This window comes from Adiantum capillus-veneris, chromosome 3 (genome assembly GCF_014529385.1).
Source record: "Adiantum capillus-veneris isolate H3 chromosome 3, ASM1452938v2, whole genome shotgun sequence".
Lineage (NCBI taxonomy): Eukaryota > Viridiplantae > Streptophyta > Polypodiopsida > Polypodiales > Pteridaceae > Adiantum > Adiantum capillus-veneris.
This window is the reverse complement of record NC_140933.1, coordinates 77,124,635-77,137,189: the sequence shown is the minus strand read 5'-3', so window position 1 is coordinate 77,137,189 and position 12,555 is coordinate 77,124,635. Positions and strand designations below refer to the sequence as shown.

Here is a 12,555-nt window from a genome sequence, read left to right as displayed (position 1 = left end):
CTCCACACAAAGCAAATAAATAAGCTGATATTCTAAGAATTAAACATCATAGCGAGGCTCGGTGCGCTCCCTGCGCACGCCATCGCCTTTGCTGCCTCCCCTTCTCACCCCCCCCCACCCCCCCCCCCCCCCCCCCCCCCCCCCCCCCCGCATGCTGCTCTCAGCCAAACACCCTTTCCCTCCCCAGCTCGCCCCCCTGCAGCCCGCTAGCCCTGCCAGCGCGCTGTCCCGCCCGCCAGTCCTCGTAATCTGCCAGCACCCGCCCCGCCCCGAAATCCCCCCCCCCTTGTTTCTTCGTCCCCGCCCACTCATCCTTTACCCCTTGTTAGCTCAAGGCAAGGGTGCAACGGTGCCGCCTTTCGTCCTCGACTTATCATCCTCTCATTCGCTCTTCCTCAATCGTCATCGTAGCAGCAAACACAGATGGAGGATTCTGCTCCGCCACAGAGAGACTCAACCGAAGCCCCCTCGCCCAACCCTGTGGAACCCACCATCCGAATTGATCTTTCGCCGATAGAGCAAGCGAGCTTAGAGGCAGAGGTGGGCGCCTTCACGCCACCTCAGTTATCTGCAAGATTCTCGGTACCCGTCCAAGCAGAGGAGAGGTGCGTGATCTCCTTCAGGCCCGCCTTTTAGCAGAGGTGGGCAAGATCCTCGATGTTCAGCTTCTCCGGCGTGGCTATTACCAGATAGAGTTTGAGACCCCCGGGATGGCGTCCAAGGTCATTGCGATGAGCCCCCTAGCCATCCGAGCAGTTCGAGCTCATTTTCGACAATGACGCCATGGTTTCGACCCAGCTACCAACGTTCTTGTCGAGGAGGCAGACCTGCCCATCTCAGTCTGCTTCCCGATCTGAGAAGGGAGTACCTTCCGCTCCTATCCAGGACAGGCTCAGAGATTGGGACTGTCCTGGAGACACCTCGCACGATAGCCTCTGTAGCTGCCAAGGCAATTGGCATTCCCACAGTACATGTTCTGGTTCAGGACACCCTGTAGCAGGCTACAAAGTCACTTTCACAAGACACACAGTTAGTACAGTTGTTCTGGTCTGGTTCACACGGGATGGACTCTCTGGGCTGGGCAATGACACGTGGCAGGGATACGGACGGTTCTCTAGTGGACATCGTGGCCACGTCACCACCACCACTCAGTTTGGAGATAGACTTAGATGGGTGACATTTATGAGCCGTTGGTGGCTCTTTATGGTGGGACATATGAGTAGTAGTTGTTGGGTCATCATGATCATCTTCTTCATATATGGTCCAGCGTTGTCGTCTAGAGGTGAGAGTCTATATACACAGCACGTCTGCACCATCCCTGCACATCTGAGCCTCGTAACCTCCATTGTACCCGTGAGTTCTGGGCTGGAGCTGAGTGTGCTGCCATGCTAGAGTCTGCATCGGTTCTTTCGAGATAGTCGAGTCCATATGTTTTGGTCTGCTGTTGTGTCTCTGTGTTGATTTGCTGTTATCTATTGTTTCTTGTGTTTTCATTCTGTTTCATTGAGGAGCACCCACTGTAAAGAGCACGACACACTATCCATGCTACAATTGCTCTCATTTTTGGCAGGCCCGGAGAGACCTCAACTGAAGTCTCACTCTCTGTTGAGGTACGAATCGAGGAGCTAGTTGGTTTTTACCTAGCCTCGCCTACATCCCCTTGCACAGTGCAGCCTCATGGTCTGGTCCAGTTTCACCCTAGACAACTTAGTCTCTCGCTCTGCTGGTCTGGTCCTCTCTCGCCCTGGTCCAACTAACTCTCGTCTTGGTATAGTCCTTCCTCATCCGTGGTCTAGTCCTTCCTCGTCCCTGGTCCAGCCAGGTGGTCTAGTCACTCACCCTGGTCTAGTAGAGTCTAGACCGGTGTTCAGCGAGTTAAAGGTCTTCTTGCCCAAAGCTTGGTTGGGTTTGTGGTTACTGCATGACACATACAAGGCGGTCATTAGAGAGTCAAAGCTCTCTGAAGTACTACCACAGAAGGCCTCAACCCTTGGTACCTAGTAGAAGTCGACCAACCCCATCACGCATACCTCCACATACGGCATCATCCATTCCTCCATCTGGTTCTACATCTTCTAGGTCACCTTCCCCAGTAAAGCTCTCTCCCATTTTGTTACAGCAAGCTACTGAGCAACAGGCTCCTGAGCAAGGGGCCATGGAGGCGTTGACCAGTGTTTTGGCCAAGGTAAACATCAAGTTTCCTACTTTCAAGGGACTCTCCTCAAAAGATGCAGACGACCATGCAAGGAGGTTTGTATCTCTCTGTAGAGGGCGTGGTCTTAATAGAGAAGATGCTTATTTGGTACTCTTTCCATCTACCTTGGATGGCTTAGCAGACAAGTGTTACAGTCAGTTTGCAGAGAACCACTTTGCCACTTAGGCCACTTTACGACAACAGTTTTGTGAAGCTTTCAGACCATAGGACTTCCAGAAGAAGGTCCTAGATGAGTTGGCAAACCTGATGCTCCAACCAAATGAGACTTTTGCAGAGCTCATGACCAGAACAAAGTCTCTGGTGGCCAAGCTTCCTCAACAACCGGGTGAATTTATGGTTAAGAAGTCGGTGGTGGGTGGAGAAGGCTCTTCCCAAAACATCCCAACAAAAACTCCGAGAGAATCTCCAACCTGACGCCACTTTGGAGGAGTCTGTCGCAGTTGCTACTAGGATAGAGGGAGCTAGGAAGCTGTTCCCCAACTCCCCTCAGGTATAGACCCCCTCAGTGTTTTCGGAAAGTCCTTCTGATCCGTTAACTTCTTTATGCAAGGAACTGGAAGCCCTAGAGTTACAGCGAGCTCTTCAAGAGGAAAGGTCCTTCTCTCTTAGATAGGAGAAGCCCCCACATCACGAGGCATTGGAACAGATCAAGCACGAGCTAGAAGAGCTCAAGTCTCAGCAGGAGACTAAGGCTATGATTTGGTGTAGCTCATGCCTCTCTCCAGGGCACCCTCCACATGAATGCCCCCTTCGGGTTTACTGCCACTTTTGTGAAAAGTCTGGACACGAGGACAAGGACTGCTACTACCTCAAGGAATTGCGACAAATACAACAAAGTCTTGGTCCTACTCTTCAACAAGGGCCAGCACCTGCATCCAACATGGTTTCTCCCTGTGGCCCCTGTGGCCATCCACACCACATGCCACCTTTATTGTCAACCCCTCCTATGCAAGGTATGCAAAGCACTTTTCCCTCTCAGAGCTTTTATCATACCCATGCTCCCTCATCACCTCAAAGCTTCTATGCTTCCACCTCCAACTCCATGCACCAAAAGCAAGGACAACCTCGCCCTTCGACTCGCCCATTGAATCGGCCCATTTTGTGCTACAAATGCGGGGAATATGATCATTACCAAAGCAAGAGAAGGGTCCCCTCCCTCCCGTCATTGCCCTGAAACAAAGGATCACTACAGTAAGGATTGCCCTAAACTTCGTGCATCCACGGCTTCGAACCCAAGTCAAAGCCAGAATGAATTTACCTTTCCCAGATAGCAGTTAGCACCATTCCTTAGCTGCCCCCTTCTACCCACGTGGTTACCCCTCAAAATCAGTTGCAGTTGGTAGAGGAGCCATCGGGTGTCCTCACTCGAGCCCAGAGAGCCGCTCTTGGTCTTAGCATTCCAATAAGTTCAACTCCCTCACACATTCTCACAACAGTGGATACCCTGCCTTCAACTGTTGACAAGCCATCCCCCAGTGCCAAGAAAGAATACAAATCTTTGCTCTCCAATATTGATGCTTTCTTGAAAGCAGTTTCCGATCTACAGAAGATCAAGGTACCATAGAAACCATTGGTAGAAAAAGAAAAGCTTACAACAAAGACAATCTTGAAGAACACTTTCCAAGAAGTGTCTTTGCTGCAGCTATATGTGAGTTTCAGAAGTGACACCCTTGCAGTTATTCAATCCCAGGTCCTAGTGGCAGGCACCTCCCAGTGCGACCATCAAAGTCCTATATGATATCCAATCCCGCTGCTCCCCTCACTGATTATAGAGTTCTCGCCTGAGAGTGTCCGTTTTGGGTCGGCAATTCTCAGGAGTGATAGTGGATGGTGGATCTGACATCAACCTGACGCCCAAGTTCACTACGTTAGCTCTAGGTCTATAGCCTACTCGCCCTACTCCCTTCACAGTTACATTGGCCGACCAGTGGACAGTCTACCCAGTGGGTATAGTGGACAATGTGCCTCTGCAGGTACAAGACTTTACTTTTAACTTGGATTTTGTTGTGGTTCGCCTTCCCCAGGTTGAGGGCGGATTTCCCTAGCTCATCGGTAGACCATGGCTGCGACACACTAAAGCGCTGCATGATTGGGGAAACGATGCCATGTGGATACATACTCCTGGCTCCCTGATGCAACCCATTCACCTAGAAGGAGGCATGGATCCCGTCGTGCAACATAGTTCTTTGTCCCTAGCAACCAGCAATGAATTGGAACATCCTACTCCACCTAATGGGTCAGACGAGGATCTGTTGGAGTGGTTGGATGCTACCAAAGCTATGCCCTGTTATGGAGTCTCTATTCACTCTTTACCTGAAGGTACACCCTCTTCCAATGTTTCCACCTGAGCCAGCTCAAAGGTTGAAGGTCATAGAAGCTACTCCTGATGTGCCCTTGGTGGAAGCCTTTGAATTTGGTGATCCTATGAAGAATCATAGAAGTGGAAATAAATCTCCTCTACAGGAGTTCACCCCCCTTCAACATCAGCCACATCGGTGTCTGCTTCTCCGAAAAAAACAAAGCTCTACTCTGTGTCTAGCGAACTCCCTTCACAAAGCTTCCTCAAGACGGGATACAACAAAAACAATGTTGATTTCAAGCTTGGTGAATTCCCTGATCATGATATCTCTTTGCTTGAGTGTCATCTCCCCTCACTACCCCTCCCTCCCTCCTCGCTCTTACCCACCCCCCAACTCATCCCCTCTTCCAAATTCTCCCCTTCACCAACTCGTTCCCATCTAAATTGGTCCCCTCACCAACTCGCACTACCCCTCCACAACTCGCCCAACCCCCTCCCCCTACTCGCCCAATCCCCTCCCCAACTCGCCCCTCCCCTTACCCAATTCGCCCCCCCCCCCCCCCCCCAACCAAGCCCTCGCCCCTAGTCCCTCCCCCTCGCCCCCCTACCCACCCCTCGCTCCTATCTTCTCCCCCTCGCCCCCCCTACCCACCCCTCGCCCCTAGTCCCTCCCCCTCGCTCCCCTACCCACCCCTCGCTCCTATCTTCTCCCCCTCGCCCCCCCTTACCAGCCCCTCCGCCGCCATGTCAACTCTGACAGCATCAAGTACAGCAAGGGCCACTACATCCCCTCCGACGAGCGCCTCTCCAACGTCCTTGACCTCAATGGCGATTTCCCTGGCTCCATCACCACCTCCTTCCCTTCTCACTTTGGTCTCTCCTACCAAATCTTCTTTGACTTGCTGCAAACCCCGAGGCGTCATTTGGGACAGTCTTTGAGGCAGAAGCAACGTTCTTTGTAGCATTTTTGGATAGTGTCCAAGGAACAATTCTTTCAAATCAAGCTGTAGTGGTCACTCCATCGCTCAATCAAACTTTGTCCAACATCACATGGCAAACAGGGAGTGCAACTTTTGTGGCTGTTGGTGGCAATCGTAAAAATGTAACGTTTATCAGCCAAATATCAGGACAACCAACTACAAATTACACTCTTTACAATTACAATCCGATGGTAAGGTCGATTTGTTTCAGTTCTTGATAGGTGGGTACTCCTTTGTGGAAATTTTTCAAGCATGGCCTCAACACCTATCTACTGCATAGTGGAAACTGCTTTGTGGAATTTGTTCATTCAAGCATGGCCTCACTACGTTAGGGTCGACCGAGGCAGATTGCCTTACCTCTTCAGTCTCTACGTTTTGTTCATCCTTCTGTGGCAGGTTACCATGAGTCTTCACCAGATTCTGCAATCCCTCCATTTCATCACTTTTACTCCATATAATTTCTTCTTCAGTCGAGTTGAACTGCAATATTTACTATTAGTTTCAGTGTCTCTTTAGTTCAGTATTCTCTCACTGAGACGGTGAGTGGTCTTGTGGCGGGCAACCTGTAGCAGGCTACAGAGTCACTTTCACAGGAGACACGGTTAGTACAGTTGGTCTGGTTTGGTTCACACAGGACGGACTGTCAGGGCTGGGCAGTGACACGTGGCAGGGATACGGACGGTGGTCTAGTGGACATCGTGGCCACGTAACCACCACCACTTGGTTTGGAGATAGACTTAGATGGGTGACATTTATTGGTGGCTCTTTATGGTGGGACATATGAGTAGTAGTTGTTGGGTCATCATGATCATCTTCTTCATATATAGTCCAACGTCGTCGTCTAGAGGAGAGAGTCTATACACAGCACGTCTGCACCATCCCTGCACATCTGAGCCTGACACCCCCATTGTACCCGTGAGTTCTAGGCTGGAGCTAAGTGTGCTGCCACGCCAGAGTCTGTAACAGTTCTTTTGAGATAGTCGAATCCATATGTTCTGGTCTACTGCTGTGTCTTTGTGTTGATTTGCTGTTATCTATTGTTTCCTGTGTTTTCATTCTGTTTTGAGTGAGATGTCACGCACATTGCACTGAGGAGCACCCATTGTAGAGAGCACGACACACTATCCACACTACACACCCACACCCTCCCGAAGGTCATTCTACTACCTCGGGTGAGTGGTGGTTGGCTCCGCCAGAGTGTGGAGTATTCGGGCCTCCCGAATCAGTGTTTCATTTGTCATCAAAATTTGTCGTCAAATGGGCCATCTTGCGAAGGCCTGCTTGTAACAGACTTGGACACACCAAGCCAAGATTCTACCGCGATACGACTGGAATTCACTTCAAACAGTTCACAGTTCACAATTGATTCGACACGGCCCGGCGGAGTTCCGTGCCTAGAGATATTGGCCCTAAAGACTGGCGCCCCTTTCAGTATTTCTTTTTGTATTAAGTTGTTGCACAAAGTACACGGGAGTGGTTGGGTCACACTCTCAGACTCTGCGTCCAAATGCTCTGAGAAGTGAGAGCCCAAACCACACTTATAAAGAGTTACAAGGGATGCCAAAAGCAGAGCCCCAAAAGTTGTCCCAAAAGCTTTAAAAAAATAAACAAGTTCCTCTCACAAGCCCTCATGGAAAATAAAGCAAATCATTCCCCAAAAGCTGCTTTACTTTTTGCGTAAGATTTCAGCCTTGCATTACGTAGCCAAAAAGCAGCCGTACAGCTCCGTAAAACGCGGAATTCCGTACAGCCCATGCCATGTCAACATTTCCGGATTTTCCGCCGTGGAATGCAGGGGATCCGTACGACAGTGCCATATCATCATTTTAGCCTGTTTTCCCGGGGACTGTCCATGCCAAAAGGGAAGGTGTGTGTGTACACGGGCTGCCACGTCACTGAGTTGTGACATACCCCCCTCTTGAAAGCATTGTAATCACCCTCAATTACGCCTGCAAAACAAACAAAAGCCATAAGCTGTCTTAGCAGACATTGATTGTTAGTACCGACACACTAGGAGCACACATCTAGCACATGTACCACTCGATAGTCACATCACACGACATCACTTGACATCACAGGACATCACATGAAAAATCACATGCAACATTCATTCGGATCTCAGACCATGATTTATCGGCAACGTATTGGCAATCGCATCTAGATCCACTCGGGACCTCATAGATGCTCGATTGACTAATCCTTATTGCAACCATGTCTTTCGAGATCATTCAGACCAAACTGCTGCAGTCATTTCGTCTATCAGTTCCTGCACTTAAACAAGTCAAGAACAAATCAGTATCATATTATCGAAAATTCCAGTTCATAAAGTCATACAACAGAATATTGTCAGCTCACAGTATCCCTAAAACTCAAAGAGACATCAGTGACTTTAATATCAAAAATCGAGGCAATCTGTTGACAAAGGAGCGGAGCAACTCCCCTCTTGTGCATACCCGCTGCACCAGATTCCGCCCAAGCTGAGTTCGGGGTTCCATTTAGCATAGACTAGGCTAATCCAAATGCTTCAAGGTAGAGATTCACAATCTGAGGAGTATCTGCTAGGTCCTCCTCCTCCATCCATTTCGCATCCAATGCAGGATAGTTCTTGAATTTAACCAAGAACCGCCTTATCGATTTACCCTTAATCTTTCTGTCTTTATGTGCCAATATCTGTTCTGGAACAAAGATCTCCTAGTTTTCTTCCACTTCGGGTTGCTCATCAGGCACCCCATCTTCGGGCACATCGCCTTTAAAAGGCTTCAAGAGACTCACATGAAAAGCATTGTGAATTCTCCAAGTATCGGGCAGCTTCAGGCTAAAGGAGACATCATTTATCTTTTTGGGAATCTGGAAAGGTCCGTAGTATCGCATACTAAGCTTTGGAAAAAGCCTCTCCTTTCCCTTTTTCTTTCTCAGGCGTGCCTTTTCAAAACGTAAGAGCAACAAATCATTCTTCTTCAATTTCAAATCACGACGATGGCGATCTGCTGCCTTTTTGTCTTTCTTGAGATTTCTGCAAAGCCTCGCGGACCTTGGCAAAAGCCGTGTCCAAGTCACCCGTGTACTCATCGGCTTCAAAAATCTTATCTTTCGTGCTTAGGAAGAGTGAAACCTTCGTAGCATCTTCAATAATCTCAAATGGCGCCTTCCCCGTCGAAGAGTGTATCGTGTTATTGTAGGCAAATTCCACCAAAGATAAATACTTTTTCCATTGAGTCTTCTGATCCGAGATCTAAGACTTCAATAAATTTAGTATCACATTGAATTAGCAATCTCTAATTGCCCGTCAGCCTGCGGGTGGAATAATGACAAGAACTGCAACCGCGTGCCAATGTTCTCCCAAATAGCCTTCCAAAACAAACTCGTGAATCTAGGGTCCCTGTCGGAGACAATCGTCTCGGGCATGCCATATAATCTAAAGATCTGGGCCACAAATAGTTTCGCTAAGTGATCCGGCTTGACTGTTTTCTTCACTGGAATGAAATGAGCTTGCTTGCTAAACCTGTCAATAACAGTCCAGATACCATTGTGACCACTCTGTGTTCTCGAGAGATCAAAAATGAAATCCATTGCAATACTTTCCCAAGGGCAGGTAGGTATGGGTAAAGGCTGTAACAATCCCTATGCTTTATGCCTGTCAAACTTGACCTTCCGGCATACCAAGCAACTGCGTACAAAATCGTCCACATCCTTCTTGAGTCTCGGCCAAAAGAAGTATCTCTCCACACCTTTCAAGGTGGTAGCAATGCCGCGGTGACCCGTAAAAGGTGGACAATGGCATTCGGTCATAACCTTTTCCCTCAACGGCTATGTAACGCAAAACATGGTTTTCCTCATCAAGTAGCCCTCCCGAATGGAATATCCCGCTACTATCTCCCCATTCCGTATTCAAGTGAAAATATCTGCAAAACCTGTATCTAAAGCATACTGATCGACCATATCCTCGAAGCTCCTATGATGCATCGCGGAAATAGCCAGAACCAACGGCTTCCGAGACAAAGCATCTGCCACCAAGTTCTTCTGTCCCTACACATGGACAATCTGGAAGTGTAACTGTGACAAGATGTTCGCCCACCGCATCTGCTGTTCCGATAGTTGCTTCTCTGACAAGAAGTAGCGTAAACTCTCATGGTCTGTAAAGACAGTAAAATCCGCTCCGAGTAGGTAATGTCGCCACTGTGAGTAAGAGCATGGATAACCGCCAAAAGCTCTTTCTCATAAATTTGTGCTATCAATTCCGGCCTTGAGAACAATCGGCTCTCGTAGGCAATGACAAGGCTTCTTGGTCTTTTAATTTGCCCCAAGCTCGGCAAAGTCCTGTACTCTCGTCAATCAAGCTTGGGTCAATACCCATGCAATGTGGAACCAGTCCTGCTTTCATCTTGCCTTTTCGTCCACGTTCCTCAACTGCTTTCGAACCCTCAGGCCTGTCTTCATCTTTGTTGTTTTGTTCTTTCGGTGCCTTTTTAGGGCACTTCGGGGAGATATGCCCAGTTTCCCCGCATCCAAAGCACTTCCTCTCTGTAATGTAGAGAGCTCTCTCTCGAAGAGTGAGCTTGGGTTGTGCATCCTTTTCTTTCTTTCCTGGGTTGCTCTTCTTCTTTCTACTTTGATTGTTCGAAGTCTGTTCGGTCCTTTGCGTCATGATTTCATCTGTGGGGTAGGTCAAACTGCCTAAGTGAAAGTAAAAACCCCGTTTCGCATGACTCATCAATTCCTGAATGGAATCTGACTTTTGCTCTAAGCAGTGATCTCGGATCTCTGTAGGAAGTCCCAAGGTAAACCGCTCAATCTGTTCTTTGAACGAGATCTTCTTAAATGAAGAGACTGGTAGAAAAGAGCTCCAAAATCTCTCGCAATATGCGTCCAATGAATCTCTCTTGGTTATCCAAAGATGGTTCCAAGCAGTTCGTATGTCACGTTCGTACTCCCGAGTCAACCAGGAAGAAATAAAAAGCCTTTTAAATTTCAGCCATTTAACTAGTGCTTTCTTGTTCAATAGAAGCGTGGACCACCAAGTTTGAGCATTTCCCCTGAAGTAAGAGGTAGCCCTCCGAATCTTGGAGTGCTTTGAGTAACGCCCTCCAGAGAAAGCTATGTCAAAGCCTTCGAGGCATCTCGAAATCCAGAAAACATGTCAAATTTAATTGACTGTCCACCTTCTTTAAACTCTCGGACTTTCTTGCTTTTATCTTCCAGAAAGTCATAGTGGTTGGCTTTGTAAAAATTCTTCTTCCTTGCATAAAATCTGATGTCATCGGAGTCCAAACTATTCGAAGACGAGTCCGTAGAACTGTCCGAAACTGGGCGAGATTTAGACTTCTTTGCCTTTTCCTTGCCCTTTCCGAAGCTTTGCTTTTTGCTTCGCTTTTTCCCTTTTTGGTCTTCTTCGCTTGAGTCAAGAGAGCTAGAAAAACTGTCAGAAGAGAAAGAAGAAGAACTAGATACTCCTTCAAATCTGACATGCTTCTTTTGCTTTCTTGCCAAGGCAAAAGCAGATTGACGACCCAAATAGCCCGGGAAGTCAGTTCCTTTCTTCTGCTTTTTGTCGTGCTTTTCAGTTTTGTTCTACGCGTCAAAAAGCTGAGAAATCCGTGCATCAACCACCTCTTCTAATTCTTGCTCAGTAAACATCCTTGGTGTAGGAGGTTTCTTGAGTGCCGGTTTGAGGGGTGTTTCTGTGGTTTGCCACCACTGTGCCGCGTGCGTGCACCTCGTCGAAGGAGGTTTGGGTCATAAATTTTGCAAATTTCGGGTCCTTCGCAAAATTTAACATCATCTTTGCTGCATCGTCAATCATCGTCGACGCTCCATCTCTTCAAGTTCCGCCTCAGTAGGCCGAGGTGGGCCATACTCCTCGCGTGAATCTTCTTCGTGATCTCTTCCCGCATCTCCAGATGCAGAGGAAGTCGATTGATCTCTGTCTGAATCCATAAGTGCCGTGTAAAAAGGATCGGATTTCCCGATAGAAGAGAAATCGGCCGCGCTCTGATACCACTGTACCAGACTTGGACACACCAAGCCAAGATTCTACCGCGACACAACAGGAATTCACTTCAAAACAGCTCACAGTTCACAATTGATTCGACACGGCTCGGCGGAGTTCCATGCCTACAGAAATTGACCCTAAAGAGCGCCCCTTTTCGTATTTCTTTTTGTAATAATCTGTTGCACAAAGTACATAGGAGTGGTTAGATCACACTATCAGACTTTGCATCCACATGCTCTAAGAAGTGAGAGCCCAAACCACACTTATAAAGAGTTACAAGGGATGCCAAAAGCAAAGCCCCAAAAGCTGTCTCAAAAGCTTTAAAAAAATAAAGTAAGTTCCTCTCACAAGCCCTCTTGGGAAATAAAGCAAATAATTCCCCAAAGGCTGCTTTACTTTTTGCGTAAGATTTCAGCCCTACATTGCGTAGCCAAAAAGCAGCCGTACAGCTCCATAAAACGCGGAATTCCGTACAGCCCATGCCACATCAGCATTTCCGGATTTTCTGTTGTGGAATGCGGGGGATCCGTATGGCTGTGCCAGGTCATCATTTCAGCATGTTTTCCCCGGGACTGTCTATGCCAAAGGGGACGGTGTGTGTGTACACGGGCTGCCACGTCACTGAGTTGTAACAATGTTCACGGAGGAGGCTCCTACCTTCACCTTAGGCTCAGCCCCACCCTCCTAGGGCTGGCCAGCAGCAGCAGACAGTCACAGGGTACATAGGCAGACTCACCGTCCGAGCCTGGGGCTCAGGCAGAGGAGGGCTAGCAGCAGGTTCGTGGTCGGCGTCGACAGGGGCCACCACGTCAACATGGCCCTCCATGTGGTCGCCAAGCTCCAGGCCAACAGCAATGGGTTCCCACAGGGAACCGTTTCAACCCTCTTCAGTAGGACGAGGTCCCAGCTCCACCCTCCACCTCAGCCTCACCTTCGACAGCCCCTCCTCCCCTCGAGTTCTCCTCCGCCCCTCCCCCCCCCCCCACCTCTTCCTCCTCCCCGCCTCCCCCCACTCCTCCATCCCCCACTAGCGCCCCTGCTTCAACATCTCCTCCCATTCCTACCCCGCAGC

General features: G+C 48.8%; 1 protein-coding gene across 1 annotated transcript in view; it reads right to left on the bottom strand.

Annotated features, from left to right (window-relative positions):
• Positions 1–12,555, bottom strand: part of LOC147461143 (SET domain-containing protein) — a 143,225-nt gene that overhangs the window by 57,850 nt on the left and 72,820 nt on the right. The window lies entirely within an intron of this gene.